Here is a 13,020-nt window from a genome sequence, read left to right as displayed (position 1 = left end):
GACCCTAGTTGACCCTGGAGATCTGGTCCTCCCCAAAGAACAAGACTACTCTCCAGATGACATTAAATGGGCTGAAAGATTGCCCATGTCTCAGTTTCTACACGGATGGTGGAAATCAGGAGGAGGAGACTTGATATTACCTGAAGAGTGAGGGACAAAGATGTTAAGAAAAATACATCGCTCTTCCCACATGGGCATCCGAAAGATGCAGGAGTTAATCTGACAATCTAAAATAAGAATTAGGAACACAAATTCAAAAATTATAAGCATTGTCACTAACTGCACAGCTTGTCGATTGACCAATGCTATGCCTAATGGTAACAATTCCGGAACCTGCCTGTGAGGTGAGAGACCAGGAGCCTTCTGGGAAGTAGATTTCATGGAGATGAAACCAGGTAAATATGGTTAGAAATATTTGTTAGTTTTTGTAGACACCTTTTCAGGATGGACAGAAGCCTATCCAATGAAGCATGAAATGGCACGGATAGTAGCCAAGAAATTGTTAGAAGACATCCTGCCAAGGTATGGATTCCCTCAGTTGATAGGGTCAGACAATGGACCAGCTTTTGTCCAAGGTAAGGCAGAGTTTGGCCACGGTTCTGGGGATTGATTGGAAGGTGCATTATGCCTATAGACCCCAGAGTTCAGGACAGATAGAAAGGATGAACAGAACCCTAAAAGAGATTTTAACAAAATTGACCTTGGAGATCATCCGGGACTGGGTGGCTCTCCTTCCTTTTGCACTCTATCGAGCGTGAAACTCTCTGTATCAGATGGGACTCACTCCTTTTGAGATTATGTTTGGGGCCCCTTTCCCCATTATACCCAAACTCCAGGCTGAGGTCATCACAGAATTAGAGGACCAGCACCTACTAGATGACCTCAAAGGAATACAGTGGTCTCATGAAAATGTCTGGCCTAGACTAAGAGTTCTTTATGAATCAGGTCCTCCACAAGAACCTCACCGGTTCCAGCCAGGAGTTGGGATCTACGTTAGAAGATATTGCCAGGGGTCACTAGAACCATGTTGGAAGGTAGTGCTGACAGCTCCAACTGCATTGAAGGTAGACGACATCGCTTCGTGGGTCCATCACAAGCACGCCAAGCCGGCTAACCCACCACCAACTCAAGAAGACCATTTGACCCGCTGCAACAAAATGGAAAGCAAAAAAGGAAACTTCACCACTCAAGCTAAAACTATGACGTTTATAATAGGGATGTTAAAAGTATGTACCACTGCTGGGAATCCCAACCCTCTAAACCATACTTGGGTCTTATGGGACGAATATGGCAATGTTTTAGCTACAGCACCTTGGGTAGTTCCTCCAAACACTTGGTTCCTCGAGTTAAGCTTTGACTTAGCTCTCGCTATGCCATCAGAGACACGAGCGAGATATAGAGCTGAAGGTTCCGAGATACATTTTTGTATGTGTCCTGCCCCCTTTGATTCTCCTTGGTGGTGGAAACATTGTGGGACTATGGTTAACATGTACTGTGCAGAGTGGGGATGCGAGGAATACGCCACTAGCTGGAAACCTATTTCCACCAGACTCATCCAATTATCCAGAGACCCCAAATATGATAAATGTATATGGGCAGCCACTGATAAAACTCGAAGTAACTCCAAGGCCTGTAATCAACTCATACTTTCTTACTGACCAGCGTAAAAGACACACTGATTGGCAACAAGGCAAAATTTTTGGGTTATGTCTCTGGAGGGTAGAATGACTTGAGGGAATAATACACCTTAAGCTACTTCTTTCAGAAGAGGCTCCCAAAGCTATAGGCTATAACACCATCCTACAGGGGCACTCACAGGCCCCTAAACCATCCCACATACCCCTTCATAGGTGTCACTACTTCCAAAGTGCTCCAAGCAGTAGAGAGCCCTAACTCCCCGTGTACCCCTCCTTCAAAGACTTCCCAAGACAGAACAACTCAATCTGATCCCCTCTGGGAACTAATGCTCAACACCTATAAAGCTTTAAATGGGACCCGCCCAGACCTCACCAAGTCTTGTTGGTTATGTTATGATGCACAGCCCCCTTTTTATGAAGCTGTAGCAATTGTCAGTAACTACACTCTCGCTGCAGATACGACCAGTTGCAGATGGAATCAACTCTCACAGGCCAGACTTACTCTCCAACTGGGCTCTGGAAGTGGAACTTGTTGGGGGGATGATCCCAGACACCCATGAGAGCCTCTGTAAGCAGTCCTCTACTGCTGGGGTAGGGACAGACCAATATCTGGTACCCTTTAACAATACATGGTGGGCCTGTTCCTCTGGCCTGACCCCCTGTGTGTATGATAGTTACTTTAAGATTCTTACTGCGTGCTAGTACAATTGATCCCCCGGCTCATTTATCACAGCAATGAGGAGTTTCTCCTGGCCTCTGACCCATGTAGCCAAGGTCACATAAGAGATAAAAGAGGGGGGGCTGGAGAGATGGCTCAGAGGTTAAGAGCACTGGCTGCTCATTCAGAGGTCCTGAGTTCAATTCCCAGCAACCACATGGTGGCTCACAACCATCTATAATGTTATCTAATGCTCTTTTCTGTCATGCAGGCAAGCACTGTATACATAATAAATAAATACATAATAAATAAAATCTTTTTTTTTTAATAAATAAAATCTTGAAAAAATATTTAAAAAAAAGAGATAATAGAGAATGTATAACAACTGTAACTCTCGCAGTATTACTAGGGTTAGGAGCTGCAGGGGCAGGAACAGGCATCTCCTCACTGGTCCTTCAGGACAAGCATTATAGTCAGTTAAGAGAATCTGTAGACCCGGACATTCAGTGATTAGCGAGCTCCATTTCAGGGTTAGAACAAAATGTTGACCCTTTGGCGGAAGCAGTTCTTCAAAACAAAAGAGGCCTTGACTTGGTATTCTCCCGACAAGGGGGTTATGTGAGGTGCTCACAGAAGATTTTTTTTTTTTTTTTTTTTTGGTTTTTCGAGACAGGGTTTCTCTGTGTAGCCTTGGCCATCCTGGACTCACTTTGTAGACCAGGCTGGCCTCGAACTCACAGAGATCCGCCTACCTCTGCCTCCCGAGTGCTGGGATTAAAGGAGTGCGCCATCACGCCCGGCTAAGAATGTTATTTTTATGTCAATAGGTTTGACATTATAAAAGAGTCCTAGCAAAAGTCAGGGAAGGTCTAGAAAAAGACACAGAGAAAGACAAGCCAAGACAGGATGATTTGAAACCTGGTTTAATACATCACCTTGGCTAACAACTTTAAAATCTGCCCTCCTGGGCCCATCCGTTATTCTTCTACTGTTAGTCACTTCTGGGTTATGCTTGCTAAATAAACTATTAACATATATTAAAGGAGACTGAGCACCATTCAGTTAATGGTGCCACGGTCACAGTACCAGGAAGTGGCCACTAGTGAAACCGTTAACGACTTTTTGTTTTGTTTTGTTTTGGTTTTGGTTTTTTGAGACATGGTCTCTTTTGTGTTAGCCTTGGCTGTCCTGGATTCGCTGTGTAGACCAGGCTGGCCTTGAACTCCCACAATCCGCCTGCCTCAGCCTCCTGAGTGCTGGGATTAAAGGCATGCACCACCACGCCCAGCCCATTAACGACTTTTAAACATTAAACATTCCTAGTTTCTATACTCCCCAACAGGAACTTCCGAGGACTACTGCACCATAACCTCCAGTCTTTCCCCAGTGACAATGACCCTATGCCAGCATCAAAGCAGCTACAGAAGATGAGACCTCCATTCATATTCTCGATTAAAGGACTAAAATCAAATACATCTCAAGGATCTGAGATGAGTCCCTTCTTAGACAGGGTATAATGAGAGAAGAAAGTGCAGAGCTGGGGAAGCTCAGAATGCTGAGCCGCCAGGGAAGTGTGTGGAAATGTTATTTAACATCTAAAGACCCATAGAGCCTTTTAAGCTAATACCAAATGATTTTAGCAGTGAAGATGGTAGCAGTACAAATGGCTTATCTGAAGTCCATAAAACTCTTTGAAACGGACTTAAGAGATGGTGCTATCTGGGCTGGAGAGATGGCCCAGAGGTTAAGAGCACTGCCTGCTCTTCCAGAGGTCCTGAGCTCAATTCCCAGCTACCATAAGGTGGCTCACAACCATCTATAATGTGATCTGGTGCCCCCTTCTAGTGTTCACGTGTACATGCAGGCAGAGCACTGTATACATAAAAAAATAAATCTTTAGAAAAAGCAAAACAAAAGACACATATCTGCATCTATAAATCACTTTCATCACAGCCTATTGTAGGCTTCTTTACTGATGGCCTCTTTCTGACTGTCTTGGGTTTACTCAATGAGTATGGTTACATCCCCTGGAGATGGGATTACACTCTCCCCAGCAAATGGCAAGAAAAAGCAAAGAACAAAGAAAGTTAAATTGTGTGCAGTCCTGGCGCCTGTCCCCTCTGTAGTCGGTTGGATTTTGGAACACCCCCTTCTCAGGTCAACTATAAGAAGTCCCTCAGCCCGGTGCCTGGGGTCGTTTCTGAGACCTTTGAATTGGGGATCAGATGCGACCCAGCACCTGGGGCTGAATAAAAGATTCTCTTGTAAACGGGCCATGGTGGTGCATGTTTTTAATCCCGGCACTTGGGAGGCAGAGGCAGGCAGATCACTGTGAGTTCGAGGCCAGCCTGGTCTACAAAGCAAGTCCAGGACAGCTAAGGCTACACAGAGAAACCCTATCTCAGGAAAAAATAAAATAAAATCAAACAAACAAAACAATATTCTCTTGTATTTACAGCGTGGTCTCTGGTATCTATGGTTCTTTTTTGGGATCAATCTGGGCGCAACAGGCTGGCCTCAAACTCACAGCAATCCACCTGCCTCTGCCTCCCGAGTGCTGGGATTAAAGGCATACACCACCACACCCAGCGTAGCCCAATTCTTTTTTACACTGTCCTTTTAATGAACTGGCAGAATGGGCTAATTGCAAGACCAAGTTATAGTATATAAGTGGGGGTTTATTGGGAGCAGCTCTAGGCCACCAAGCAGGAGGAGGGGGAGAGAGAGGGGGAGGGAGGGAGGGAGAGAGAGGGGGGGGGAGTAGAAAAGGGGAACCTCTCTGTGAGTGCTAGGATTAAAGGTGTGTGCCACCACACCCGGCCAATCCTTAATTTTTTTTACAGTTATTTAGTGTGCAAAGCTTGTTCTTTTCGGGGCTGGAGAGATGGCTCAGAGGTTAAGAACACTGGCTGTTCTTCCAGAGGTCCTGAGTTCAATTCCCAGCAACCACATGGTGGCTCACAACCATCTGTAATGAAATCTAGTGCCCTCTTCTGGTGTGTACATGTAATAAATAAATAAACTATATTAAAAAAAAAAGCTTGTTCTTTTCACCATGTTAAATGCCTACAATTAAAAAAAGTGTTCTAGGGGCTGGAGAGATGGCTCAGAGGTTAAAGGCACTGACTTCTCCAGAGTTCCTGAGTTCAATTCCCAGCAACTACATGGTGGCTCATAACTATTTGTAATGTGATCTGATGCCCTCTTCTGGCCTGCATGTGTATGTACAGGCAGAACACTGTATACATAATAAGTGAATAAATCTTAAACAAAACCAAAATAAGTGTTCTATTACAATTTCCCCAGGAATAGATATTCTATCCTTCAAGGAAGTGTTTCGAGGTGTAGTGGTAGTGATTCCCACCTCCTTTAATCCCAGCACTTGGGAGGTGGAGGCAGGTGGATCGCTGTGAGTTTGAGGCCAGCCTGGTCTACAAAGTGAGTCCAGGACAGGCAAGGCTACACAGAGAAAGCATCTCTTAAAAAAAAAAATGATGATTTAGAACTCCTAGGCAGAAAGGTGTTTAAGAATCAGTGCTATTAACTGCTGCTGCACCATCTTCTGGCTCACATGCCCTCCATTTTATCCCCAGCACTGTACATGACTAGGCATGCTCGTTCACACTTGTAACTCCATAACTAGAGATGGAGGCAGGAAGGTAAGTTTAATGTCATCTTTACATACGGTTCAAGTTTAAGGCCAGCCTGGGCTAGATGCATTCATGTTTCATTCCTTAATATTTTCTTTTTTTCTATTTGGTTTTTAGAGCCAGTTAAGACTGAAATTCTCTTTCACTAACCCTACACTTTTTTTTTTTGGTTGTTCGAGGCACGGTTTCTCTGTGTAGCCCTGGATTTCCTGGAATTCATTCTACAGACCAGGCTGGCCCAAATTCAGATTTCCTCCTGACTTTGCTTTCCAAGTGCTGGGATTAAAGGTGTGTGCCACCACTGCCCGGCTCATTCCTTTGAACTTGCTCTGTAGACTAGGCTGGCCTTGAACTCACAGAGATCCACCTGACTCTTCCTCCTGAGTGCTGGGATTAAAGGTGTGCACCACCACTGACCGGCTATTTTTTCAATATTTTCTTTTTCTTTTTTTTCCCCTGAGACAGGGTTTCTCTGGCTTAGTCTTGACTGTCCTGGACTCGCTTTAGAGACCAGGCTAGCCTGGAACTCACAAAGATCCGCCTGCCTCTGCCTCCTAAGTGCTGGGATTAAAAGCCTGTGCTACCACTGCCAGGCTATTTTTTTTATTAAATATATTTTATTAATTTATTCATATTACATTTCAATTGTTATCCCATCCCTTGCATCCTCCCATTCCTCCCTCCCTCTCATTTTCCCCTTACTCCCCTCCCCTAAGACTGTGACTGATGGGGACCTCCTCCCCCTGTATATGCTCATAGGGTATCAAGTCTCTTGTTGGTAGCCTGCTATCCTTCCTCTGAGTGCCACCAGGCCTCCCCATCTAGGGGACGTGGTCAAATATGGGGCACCAGAGTTCATGTAAAAGTCAGACCCCACTCTCCACTCAACTGTGGAGAATGTCCTGTCCATTGGCTAGATCTGGGTAGGGGTTCGAAGTTTACTGCACATATTGTCCTTGGCTGGTGCCATAGTTTGCGCCAGACACTTGGGCCCAGATCTGCCCAACTTAATGTTCTTCTTATAGGTTCTTAGGACCCTCTGGATCCTTCTATTTCCCTATTCTCCCATCCTTCTCTCACCTAGAGTCCCAGTAGGATGTCCTCCCCTCTGTCCCACTTTCCTGGTAAGTGAAGACTTTCATGGGACATGCCCTTTGGGCTAGTGTCCAGATATAAGTGAGTATATACCATTTGAGTCTTTCTGCTTCTGGGTTAACTCACTCATTAAAAAATATGGAATGCTTCACGAATTTGCGTGTCATCCTTGCGCAGGGGCCATGCTAATCTTCTCTGTATCGTTCAATTTTAGTATATGTGCTGCCGAAGTGAGCACCTGGCTATTTTTTAAAAAATATTTTCAATGATCTTCTGCTTGCTTTGGCAGCACATATAATATTTCCAATGATCTGTTTTGGGTTTGACTATTAGAAAGACAATAATAGTAATAGTCCAAAGATGATGGAACATACTTGTAATCCCAGTACTCAGGAGGGTGAGGCAGGAGGACTACTGTGAGCATATTGACACCAGCCGGGGACAGACATCACACCAAAATAAATAATATCAATAACAAGAAATAAATAAAAGTGTAAAATTGTGGGTTTGGGGAGTATATTTCAGTGGTAGAACACTTGCCTGAGATGTTCAAGACCCTGGGTTTAATCCTGAGTTCTTCAAAATCAGTAAATTAAATAAAGAATAAAAGGGGTTTGAGATGACTCAGCCAGCAAAGGATCCACAGGGTGGAGGGAATGGACTACTAGCTGTCCTCTGGTCTGGAAGTCTATACACCTAAACTTGTGTATCCTTTCACTCCAGCACACATCCACACAGATCCTTACCAAAGCTATGCTGGGGGCTGGAGAGATGGCTCAGAGGTTTCTAAGAGCACCGCCTGCTCTTCTGAAGGTCCTGAGTTCAATTCCCAGCAACCACATGGTGGCTCAAACCATCTACAGTAACATCTGGTGTCCTCTTCTGGCTGTATACATAATAGATAGATAAAAAGATAAATTAATTTTAAAAGGGAGGACATTGTTTCCAAAGGATACTGACTCAATAGCTACTGTGTCTCTTCAGGCTATACTGAATTTCTCAGAGGAAGTGTAACTAATAAATGAAACTTCAAGGCAGAGGCAGGAGATCTCTGAATTCAAGGCCAGCCTGGTCTATAGACACAGCCAGGGATACAAAATGAAACACTGTCTCAAAAAAAAAAAAAACCCAAAACAAACAAACAAAAAAAAAACCCAAAAAACCACCCAATAACAACAACAACAACAACAACAAAACCAAACAAGGTTTCTCTGTGTATCCCTGGCTTTCCTGGCACTTGCTCTGTAGACCAGGTTCACCTTTTTGTTTTTGTTTTGTTTGTTTTTGGTTTTTCGGGACAGTCTCTCTGTGTAGCCTTGGCTGTCCTGGACTTGCTTTGTAGAACAGGCTAGCCTCAAACTCACAGCTATCCACCTGCTTCTCTGCCTTCGACCAGGCCAGCCTCAAACTCACAGAGATACGACTGCCTCTGCCTCTGGGGTACATGTCTTTAATCCCAGTACTCAGGAGGCAGAGGCAGGCAGATTGCTGTGAGTTTGAGGCCAGCCTGGTCTACAAAGCGAGTTTAGGACAGCCAAGGCTACACAGAGAAACTTGTCTCAAAAAACAAAACAATTAAGACACACACCACCACCACCACCACTTGGCTATAAACTGCCATTTTTGTATCTCTCAGTGGTATTCTATTTTACTCTAGGCCAAAAAAAAAAAAAAAAAAAAAAAAGCGCCTGGGTGGTGGTGGTGGCACACGCCTTTAATCCCAGCACTTGGGAGGCAGTTTGAGGCCAGCCTGGTCTACAAAGTGAGTCCAGGACAGTCAAGGCTACACAGAGAAACCCTGTGGGGGGGGGGAGGAGCCAGATTTTATTATGCTTTGCAAACCGGCAGCTCCAAATTATTTTCAAAAGCATTTGTTGCCTTGTAACATTAATAAATTAAATTAGTAACACAAGAGAACTGTGGTTGGGGACCGTGTGGTTTAGAACTGATACAATTTGGTTTCCTTAACCACAACATACCTATGATGCAACTGCCTCTGAGGCAGAGGCAGGTGGATCTGGGAGGCCCGCTGGACTACACCACTGAGTTCCAGGATAGCCAGGAGTACATAGGGAGACCCTGTCTCTAAAAAAGAAGAGCCAAAAACTGAAACAACACACCAGTTGTTACTCTATATTTATTTTAAAATTAAAATTATTTTTTCTGAGGAAAAAGTCTCACTGTACATCTCCACTTGATCTGGTACTCCCTGTGTGGATCAGGATGGCTTTGAACTCACAGCAATCTGTATCTGGATGACTGTCTTCCGAGTGCTGGGATTAAAGGTCCGTACTACTACTATGCCAGAGGTTTGTTTGGTTTGGTTTTTCAAAACAGGGTTTCTCTGTGTAGCCTTGGCGGTCTTGGACTTGCTTTTTAGACCAGGCTGGCCTCGAACTCACAGCAATCCCCCTGCCTCTACCTCTAGAGTGCTGGGATTAAAAGCATATGCCACCAGCCAGGACACCCCGTGTTTGTTTTTTGTTGTTTGGTTTTCCAGACAGGGTTTCTCTATGTCGCCTTGGCTGTCCTCGACTCTATTCGTAGACCAAGCTGGACTTGAACTCACAGTAATCTGACTGCCTGTGCCTCCCTCCATGCCTAGCTTATTTTTTAATTTTAAAAGACATTATTACATGTATGGATACAATCAAGCCAGGAAGCTTGGGGAAAACATCTTTTTGTTTTATTTTTATTTTTTGTTGAGACAGGGTTTCTCTGTGTAGCACTGGCTGTCCTGGACTTGCTCTGTAGACCAGGCTGGCCTGGAACTCTAGCACTAGGAGGTGTGAAGTGACTTCTCTCTCAGCTAAGGAGGAACAGGTACTGTTAGTGTAAGACAACATAATCCACCTCGGTTTCCTTCTCCCTATCAGAATACTTAGATGTCTTTCCCTCATGCCTCCATCCCAGAGTTAGTGAGGGCAATTCAGTTGTGCTTTGAATTCACTTTCCTCATGCTGTGCAGGAATATCACACACATTGCACACTGCTGTCTTTTACAGGCACAAACTATGAAGAATCTTGTCTTCAGATTATGAATTTGAATAAGAAGTTAACCAAGTCAAGAAACAGGCAGAAAAACTTGCTGTATCGGGCTTAGCTTGGAAGGACTCCATGGTGTCAGTATCACCAAGTCAGGAGGGAAAGGGACAGGACAGGAGCTCAGGAGACAAGGAGGGTGTTGGCTGTGGCGAGGAGAAACTGGCCATCCTTTCAGGCTTGGTTCTTTTTCTGTGGAGAGATGACTGGGTTAGGAGCCAGCATGGGGGTGGAGTGGGGGTCTGAGCAGTCACTGCCTAGAGGGTGCAGAAGGTATGGGACTGTATTCAGAGGGGCAGCCCTTTATGATTCACGGTGTGTGGACACCAAGGAGCAGGAGGCCTGAGACAGCCTTCTGACACAGTGATCCAGGATGCAGCATGGGAGCAGTCGGTGTGGCTGTGGCAGAGCAGGTGGAGATTTAGCTTTCAGAGGCTGGAGTTCAGACCAGCCCAGTCCCAGAGAAGTGGGAAAAGCTTCTTGCCACGATGGACGTGTGATGATGACTGACTCTCCTTTAACCTGCAGATGAGAATGAGGTTTGGAGAATAGGTATTGGGCTCTGAACAGTGCTGTCTTTGAGGGCTTGCTCTTCTTGGTGGAGGATGGAACTGCCCTTCTGAAGAGTCTAATATACAAAAGTGGGGGAGAACCTGGAATACTGAAGGAGATGGAGGCACTGTCCAGTCCGGTGGCCTCTGGGATGCTACCGATCGGAGTGCAGCCACAGTCCAGTTACTTGCTAGTTATGCTAACTCAGGAAAACAATTTACCTCTGTGCCTCAGTTTACTGGGCGTGGAAGGAAAAATACATAAAAGTTTTCATCTCAAGCGGGCATGGTGGCGCACACCTTTAATCCCAGCACTCGGGAGGCAGAAGTAGGCGGATCTCTGTGAGTTCAAGGCCAGCCTGGTCTATAAAGCCAGTCCAGGACACCCAAGACTACAGAGAGAAATCCTGTCACACACACACAAAGAAGTTTCCATATCACAGAATTATTTCAAAATTTTCTTTTACATGTGAAGTCTTTTTTTTTTTTTTTTTTTTTTTTGGTTTTTCGAGACAGGGTTTCTCTGTGTATCCTTGGCCATCCTGGACTCACTTTGTAGACCAGGCTGGCCTCGAACTCACAGCGATCCGCCTGCCTTTGTCTCTTGAGAGCTGGGATTACAGGTGTGGGCCACCACGCCAAGCCTTAGATGTATATGATTTTTTAAAAGATTTTTTATATATTTATTATGTATACAATGTTTTGTCTGCATGTGTGCCTGCCTGCCAGAAGAGGGCAGATCTCATTATAGATGAGCTGTGAGCCACCACGCAGTTGAGGGCAATTGAACTCAGGACCTCTGCAAGAGTAGCCAGTGCTCTTAACTTCTGAGCCATCTCTCCAGCCCCTATTTATTTATTTTAAAGATTCACTGCCTATATGTAAACTTGCACGCCACAAGAGGGCACCAGATCTCTTTACAGATGGTTGTGAGCCATCATGTGGTTGCTGGGAATTGAACTCAGGACCTTTGGAAGAGCAGCCAATGCTCTTAACCTCTGAGCCATCTCTCCAGCCCTGTCTACCTTTATTTTATGTGCATAGATGTTTCACTTGCATATATATCTGAGCATCAGATTTTGGAGTTACAGACAGTTATGAGCTGCCATGTGAGTGCTGGGATTTGAACCTAAACCCTCTGAAGAGCAGTCAGTGCTCTTAACCTCTGAGCCAGGTCTCCAGCCCCTGAAGTAAGTCTTACAGAATCCATCCCTGTTAAGCATCGCACTGTTGGCTCTACTTTTACTGGAAAGCAGAAAATGGAGTGGACTCCTGTATGAGGGAGTGACAAATAATGGGAACAACTCAAGGTAATTTCTGTATATACGGAGAGTTCATCAGATTTGGAGGCCACTAATGGAACTAATAAGAATGTTTAGAATACTGTTAGGTAGGAACACCTCCCATCAAATGAGCGGCCTTCACATTACTAAGGTTATTTTGTGGCATCAGGTATCTCACGTAAATGTCATTGTGTTAATTGGAAAAGTACTACAGTTCTTTCATTCCATTCCATCTTTTTCTGCATAAATAGAATACAGAATTGTGTTTCTTTAAGTTTTCTGCTTTTCCCTGAATTGTTTTTATGTCTTTTACTGTGTATGTTTGTAGAATATATTTCTGGAGCAACAGAAGTTTGTTCATCAGCCAGGTGCGGTGGTGCATGCCTGTAATCCCAGCACTCAGGAGGCAGAGGCAGACGGATCACTGTGAGTTTGAGGCCAACCTGGTCTACAAATCAAGTCCAGGATAGCCAGGGCTACACAAAGAGATCCTGTCTTTAAAAAAAAAAAAAAAAAAAAAAAGGTTTGTTCATCAATCTCTGATTCTTCAGAAGAAGAGAACGGAGGAATTTAAATCACTGTGTGAACCATACTTGGAGGTCTGCTGTACATTTTGACAAAGCAACCTATGCATGGGGACATCAGGTATTCTGGCATTCTTTTCATGCTTTGGTTGACACCTTTGGAAAATTACCTGTAAACACCTTCAAGCATGATCCTTGTTCCATGTTCCATGTAAACCTAAGTACAAAATGAGTTTTTAATTTTAGGATTCACTCATGGTTAGGAGACTCATTAGAAACAGGAACTGCTGCCTTGGTAATTTCATCCAGAGTTGTTCATATTGTATTGGGCATTAATGCTTTTCAGATCGTCTTGTCTCACAATGCATTTTTCATTGGGTAAGTATGTGCACACACAGACACACAGGTGTACTTGTCTGTGCATGTATGTGTATAGGCCAGAAGTCAACTGTGGGTACCTTCAGCCACTCTCTATTGTACCTTTTGTTTGTTTGTTTGTTTGTTTTTGGTTTTTCGAGACAGGGTTTCTCTGTGTAGCTCTGGCTGTCCTGGACTCACTTTGTAGATCAGGCTGGCCTTG

The 13,020-nt window shown here is 44.5% G+C and overlaps 1 non-coding gene across 1 annotated transcript; it reads right to left on the bottom strand.

Annotated features, from left to right (window-relative positions):
- Window positions 1–7,172: 7,172 nt before the first annotated feature.
- Window positions 7,173–7,278, bottom strand: LOC127211091 (U6 spliceosomal RNA). The gene has a single exon (XR_007833375.1). It is a non-coding gene; the product is annotated as a U6 spliceosomal RNA (small nuclear RNA).
- Between the last annotated feature and the right edge of the window lie 5,742 nt (window positions 7,279–13,020).

The sequence above is a fragment of the Acomys russatus genome, chromosome 28 (assembly GCF_903995435.1).
Source record: "Acomys russatus chromosome 28, mAcoRus1.1, whole genome shotgun sequence".
NCBI lineage: Eukaryota > Metazoa > Chordata > Mammalia > Rodentia > Muridae > Acomys > Acomys russatus.
This window is presented reverse-complemented; position numbering and strand designations above follow the sequence as displayed.